This window comes from Crocuta crocuta, unplaced genomic scaffold (genome assembly GCF_008692635.1).
Source record: "Crocuta crocuta isolate KB4526 unplaced genomic scaffold, BGI_CrCroc_1.0 scaffold322, whole genome shotgun sequence".
Taxonomy (NCBI): domain Eukaryota; kingdom Metazoa; phylum Chordata; class Mammalia; order Carnivora; family Hyaenidae; genus Crocuta; species Crocuta crocuta.
The window spans coordinates 1880187-1887003 of record NW_027532592.1 but is presented as its reverse complement, the minus strand read 5'-3'; the positions used below and the strand labels follow the sequence as shown (position 1 = coordinate 1887003).

At 53.5% G+C, this 6817-nt stretch overlaps 1 non-coding gene across 1 annotated transcript; it reads left to right on the top strand.

The window, feature by feature from the left end:
* The first annotated feature begins 2429 nt into the window (after nucleotides 1-2429).
* On the top strand, nucleotides 2430-2514 carry TRNAG-UCC (transfer RNA glycine (anticodon UCC)). The gene has a single exon. It is a non-coding gene; the product is annotated as a tRNA-Gly (tRNA).
* Nucleotides 2515-6817: the final 4303 nt, after the last annotated feature.

Sequence of the window (6817 nt, the reverse complement as noted above, 5' to 3'; positions counted from 1 at the left end):
AGTGGGAAGGGGGTCTCCTCCCATGGGCAAACATCACAAAAACTGAGTAACATCTAGCCATCAATATTAATATGAAAGGGATTTGTCTTCTTGGTGCTCATCTCCAAAGAACCAGGAGTCAGGGCAAGCGGGGAAGTGGCCTCCATAATGGCCGGAATGCAGGCGGCCATGGGAGGTGGTGCAGGAAGGGTAGAGGGGGGAGAGTAGAAATGGAAGAGGGGGCTTCGAGGTACACCTCCAGTCTTGCCCCTGCTCCCCCCCCCTCACAGTTTGTGAGTTCAAGCTCCTAGTGGGGCTTTGAGCTGACAGTGCGGAGCCTGCTTGAGATTCCCTCTCTGCCCCTCCCACTCTCTCTCTCTCAAAATTAATTAATCAAGAGATTCAAGGCAGAGAAACTGGGGTTAGTGGGAAGATCTAGAAAAGCCACCATCGAACACGTCTACCCCTATCTTGAGACCTCAGTCGTCCTAATTAAACTGAAAACATCTATTTGTTTATATGAATGAAGTGAGTGAGGAGCAGTGTCATTATCAAGATAGAGTTCTTCACGCCTTCAGCCCCCTCACCAAAAAGACCAGCTGGGAACTAACCGTAGACAAGACATCGTGTTAGAAATCCCAGAATACAGGGGTGAGGCGAGGCAGCCCGGGACCACAGCGCGAGGAGGACCCCATTAGAAGAGGAAGAGGGGCGGTTCCATTTCCATCCCCTCATTCCCTCCCCGGACAGCAGAGGGCAGCACCGAGGCCTGCGGTTTCTGCAGAGGGAAAACGAGAGCCTGAGGTGAACACCCAGCGCCCCCAACGTTGCGGGGCGCTTCTGGGAGAGTCTCACCTCCTGGAGATCACAGGGAACCCCTGGGGCTGGACCGCGGGGCTCAGAGACCGAAGGACGGGGGGCGGGGCTTACAGCCACCCGCGCTTCCGTCTTGGAGAGCCAGCTCCTGCCTGCAGGGGCGCCCCCGCCGGACCCCGGCCCGCAGCTCGGCGCTTCTGCAGAGCTGAGCCGGTGGCGCCTCTGGCCAGGGACCTCGGCTGGCATTTCTGCTCGGTCTGGATCCCAGTCAGCTGGGCTGAACCGGGTATGGGGGCACCTCCGACCTCCTGCCCGGGCGGGGAAGCACACTCACCAGCCCCACACCCGCTCGGCATCGCCTCCCGTTTGCCGGTCCGGGAAGCATGGCCACGGATGCCGGGAAGCCGTGGAGGCCGTTCCGCGGCCCACGGGGGCAGGGGGCCAAGCCAGCAGCCCTGCCCGACTGTTGAGCGAGCACTGCAAGCCCCGATGGTGACCCTGACTGACTGCCGAGCGGAGTCTCCAGCCCCCCACCCCCCCAACTGTGAGGTCCGGTTGGAGGCTCTGGCCATCGGGGAGCGTGGCCAGGAACGTCGTTTAATAGCGGAGCCCGGCCAGTGGCCGACCTGATGGCAAAGGCCAGCTTGCGCCCCCAGCCCCCCAGCTTGAATGTAGAGCGCAGCCCGCAGTGTCGCCCAGACGGGTGCGCAGTCGGAGGCCCCGCCCAAGCAGGGCTGCGGTGGAGGGGGGCCCATGGCCCTGCCCCCCGGTGAGTCCAGTCGGTAGCCGGCCTTGCCAGGGAGCACAGCCTGGGACCCCGCCCAACCACAGGTGGTCACGGAGCCCAGGAGGTGGCTCCGCATGGCCCCAGGGCCCAGCCGGCAGCCGTGTCAAGTCAGGGACACAGAGCCCAGCCAGTGGCCTTGCCCAACGAGACACCCCACAGAAGTCCCACCTGCCTGTGAGTGCGACCAGCTGACCCCCACAGCCCTCCGAGCTGAGCTCCGGGGGAGGCCTTTCCCTGCTGAAACACACCCGCGAAAGCCTGGAGGAGGGGGTTATGTGCTCGAAACCACACATACCAGCACGGACGCGGGGATCGCGAGGGGGTGGCAACCGACCCCACGAAGGAAACTAACAACGGCCCGTGAACCGACCCTAAAGGCTGGAGATCTATGAACCATCTGACAAAGAATTAAGAATAGTCCTGGGGCGCCTGGGTGGCGCGGTCGGTTGCGTTTCCGGCTTGGGCTCAGGTCGTGATCTCGTGGTTCGTGCCCCGCAGCGCAGAGCCCACTCGGGATCCTGCGTCCCCCTCTCGCTGCCCCTCCCCCGCACGCTCCTTCTCGCAAAAGCGAAATAAACATTAAAGACAAGAATAATCCTCTTAAAGAAGGTCAGCAAGTGCAAGAACACACAGCTATGCAAACTTAGGAAAACAGGGCCCGCATAAAATGAGAAGTTCAGCAAATAAATAGAAACCATTAACACACACACACACACACACACACACACACACACACACAGAAATCCTAAAGTTGAAAACGACAATGACGGAGATGAGGAATTTGATAGCTCGGCTTTGGGGCCACGGGAGAAAGGGACATCCCCATGGAACTTCCGTGCCCTGGGGCGCCTGGGTGGCTTAGTCGGTTGAGCGTCCGACTTCCGCTTGGGTCATGATCTCGCGGTTCGTGGGTTCGAGCCCCACGTCGGGCTCTGTGCTGACTGCCAGCTCAGAGCCTGGAGCCTGTTTCAGTCTGTGACACCCTCTCTCTCTGACCCTCCCCTGCTCACGCTTTCTCTCTCTCTCTCCTAGAAATAAATAAAACATTAAAAAAAAAAAAGAACTTCCGTGCCCTTCGTGTTCTTGGGAAGACAGTGGCTTATTTCCACTTGGCTGCGTCCTCACCTCCGGCCGCAGAGCCCTGTTCTGCTGTTGCTGAGCCTCCGCAGTCCTCACCCTGGGCCTGCGTCCTCCCCTCTCCTTCCTGAAGGGAGTGGAGCAGGGAAGGCCGGGCAGCTTCATGTGGGTGTGACAGTATGTGACATGAATGTATGTGGTCATCGCTGCATATGTGCCCGGATCCACCTTCACTCTTCCTAGATGACAACTGTGGGGAGTTGTCCCCTCATCTCACACCATTCGCTGAGGAAAGTGGCTCCTCCATCAGCGAACCCAATTTCCTGGTTGTGTCAATTCCATCTGGGCTTTTCCAGGATTCTCCACATTCCCATGGGTCATTGAAAATCTTTCTTGTTCGACTGTCAGCATTAGTTTCCTCCTGTGAGGCTGGGTACCTCCATGAAGTCTGTGGGGACCTAGTCAAGACCCTAGGACCCCAGGAGAAGTTTGCAAAGCAGCAGGCGCTGCTCGCGGGGCCCCCATCCCCTGCCCCCTCCCTCCCCAGGGCTCCAGGCTGGCGCCTCTGGGCCCAACCTGATGAAGAGCACGTCCCCCCTCTGGCTGGGGGAGACCAGACCTTGAGGAGTGGCAAGGGGGGGACTTTTGGGGAGAGGTCAAGGCAAAGGGTGGGAGGGCAAGGACGGTGGCCTGGAATGAGCTTCCCTGGGCCTCAGCATCCTCACCCCCTCAGGAGGCCAGGTGGGCGCCTCAGCAAATTGAGGGCAGCAGCCCAGAGGCCTGATTCTTCTTCGGATGTGTCAGTCATGTTTGCTTTAATCGGGAATAACAAAATTCCCTGGAACAGGCTGTCAGGTGGGGAGGGGGTGCCCAAGACCGTGAGGTAGAGCGACCCGCGTTCAAATCCCAGTTCAGCCAGCTACTGTTGAGGTGACCGTGGACAAGTCGCTGAACATCTCTGACATCCGACTTCCTCTTCCAGAGATGGTGTTGCTTCCACCGGGAGGCGGTCTCCCCGCTTTAAGAGCCAGGAGGCCTGAGTTCAAGTTTGGCTCAGCCACTTACTAACAGTGTGTCCTGGGGAGGTCACTGAATCTCATCACCTTCACGATGGGGATTTAAGATTTCATATTTCAGATGAAAACTGAAATAAGGTGATGCTTGTAATCCAGGCCCTGGAACGGAGTGGGCGCTCACATAGCCAGACTTCTGCCAGAAATACAGTCCAGCCACGTACTGCTCACCAACGTTGTGTTTGTGGGTCTGGTCTCCACAACAACATCGTAAACTTCGCAAGGTTGTGGACAGTGTTGCCTAGCACCGCGCATACAGTAAGCACAGAACCAAGAAGTCTCTGCCAAGTAGCAATGCCAGCATTCTCAGACCTTGGCCTCTCCATTGATCTGCCCCTGTTTGAGGAACTGCTATGTTCCGGCTTATAAATTCTGGGACTTTTCCTTTTAAGGACTTAAACCTTCTCTGCAACAAAGTTCTATCAGCAAGATGCTCCCAGGACCACACAGGAATTCTGTGGCTACTGCTATGACTACTGCTACTACTACGTAACCTTTATTAAATGTCTGCTGGGGGGGCGCCTGGGGGACCCAGTCAGTTAAGCAGCAGACTTTGGCTCAGGTCATGATCTCATGTTCGTGGGTTTGAAACCAGCATTTGGCTCTGTGCTGACAGCTCAGACCTGGAGGCTGCTTTGGATTCTGTGTCTCCCTTTCTCTCTCTCTGCCCCACCCGTGCTCACACTCTGTGTCTCTCTCTCTCAAAAAGAAATAAACATTAAAAAAAATTTTTTTTAATGTCTACTGAGGACAAGACAATGTTCACTATATGAATTTGCTTAGTTAAGGCTTGTAACAACCTTATGGGGTGATTTGTTATTATTCGCATTCACAGATAAGGGACCTGAGGCAGAGGAAGGGTGAGGAACAGGCTGAGGTCTACGCAGCTAGCCAGACAGTGGGAGGGCTGAGGCTTACATCCGGGTCTTTCCGATGGCAGAACGCTTGCCCGTGGCTACTCTCCATGTTGTCTCCTGGGGGAGCCGACAAGCACCTCCCCAAGCGCCTGGCACGTAACAGCTACTCAGTAAAAGTTGGCTCTCTCCCTTCAGTCAGGAAGTGCATGTAGGGAGTCTAGGCTGAAACAGCTCCAGTGGTAAATAGTGTGGACTCCCTATTACCTATTAAAACTCCCGTCACAAGTTTTAATGTGGAGAGAGTCGGGGATTTTCCAGCTGGGGCTGGAAGTGGGGACAAGATGCGAGAAGGGACATTGCCACTTCTCATCCAAGCATGCAGTGCCTTCTGCAATGATGTCATCATTAGGTATGACTTTCCCTGGAGGCCTGCTTCCCAAGGGAGCACACAGGAAGTAGAGGGGAAGGCAGGAGGGCCACACGAGGATTTGGGAGCTGAACTTGGTGTTCCTGAGAGGCAGATGCCTCCATGTCCTCTGTCCCCAAACCCACAGCCTAGGACCCAGGTGCTGGTCTTTGGAATCTCTTGTTTGGGAAAAAAAATCATGTGAGCCTGCCATGGACCATGTTTATAAAACAAACGCACGGCGCTAGTTTGAGCATCTGTGCCCAAGAATCATTATCCCGCCTGTCTAACCAGAACAAGGTCGCCGAGTCATCTGGCCAGAGTCAGAAGATGTGCATCTGGGTGGGAGAGCATAAACTCAGGAAGGTGGGAGGGAGCCCTTCCTTGGTCTCTTGTTAATCTAGCACAGTACTGGTGGCAAGAGAAGATGTAAGAGAGACAGAAGTTAAGTGGACTGAGTGTCTTCTTTTAAAATTGATAATAATCTGGGGCACTTGGGTGGCTCAGTTGGTTAAGCATCTGACTATGGCTCAGGTCATGATCCCATTGTTCATGAGTTCAAGCCCCGCATCGGGCTCTGTGCTGACAGCTCAGATCCTAGAGCCTGCTTTGGATTCTGTGTCTTCCTCTCTCTGTTCCTCCCTCGCTCATGCTCTCTCTCTATCTCTCAAAAGTAAATAAACAGTTTTTAAAAATTAAAAAAAATTTAATGTTTATTTATTTTTGAAGGAGAGAGAGACAGAGTGTGAGCAGGGGAGGGACAGAGAGAGAGGGAGACACAGAATCCAAAGCAGGCTCCAGATTCTGAGCTGTCAGCACAGAGCCCGATGCAGGGCTCAAACTCACAAACTGTAAGATCATGACCTGAGCCGAAGTCGGACACTCAACCGACTGAGCCACTCAGGTGCCCTCAAGACATTTTTAAAATAAAAAAAATAATGATAAAATAAAATTGGTGATGATATGACCACAAAATAAAGGTAAAGCATCGATTCCTCTGGGTTTTGTGTTGGTGTTATCAGAGCTGCTGAGGGTAGTCATGGAAACCAGCAGAGGAACCCACAGCTTTGCAAAGAGAGTCTGAAGTTACTCTGATGTGAGCTTTTTTTTTTTTTTTTTTTAAAATAGAAACTATCTTGAACCTGGATAAACAGGCCTGGAAATTTCCCCACTGCCTACCTTGATTTGTTGTTTCTGTTTCTCTTTTCTGGTTGCACAGACTCTAAAAATGCAGCAAGAGGTTCTAGCGAGTCTGTAAAATGTTGCCTTAGTTTAATCGCCAGAGGCTTAAACCTAAGTCAACCCAGGCTCTGTAAGAAAAATGGCAGGGGGGTGGGAAGGGGAGAGGAGAGGTTCGTTAACTTGTATGGGGGGAGGGCTAAAACAGTCTTAAAAGTTATTCAGGGACCCAAAGATGGCATTAGAGGTATCTCTCTGTTTTGCCACCTGTTACCCTGGTATCCATCTGTGGACAGACCTCATTCTAGGCTCTTTCCAGGCAAAGATGTGCTCACTAGCGGTTCTGAAGTCATATCTCCACATTCTTTCTATTTCAGGTCAAGGGAGAGACATTGGCTTCAGGATGAAACGAACCTCCCAGCTGGGTCTGAATGGCTCAGGTGTGTGTAGTTCGACCACGTGAAGACCATGTTGAGCTACTTAAAATCACTGTGTGGGAAAGTTTGCTTCCTCCCCAGTCGTTAGTTTTTAAAAATGAAATTTAAAATTATTTCACTACACCATTTCACATCCACTGGCAAAAATAAAAGCCATAATAAAATGTAGAGCTGGTCAGGTATTGATACAGACACGTGCAAACGTC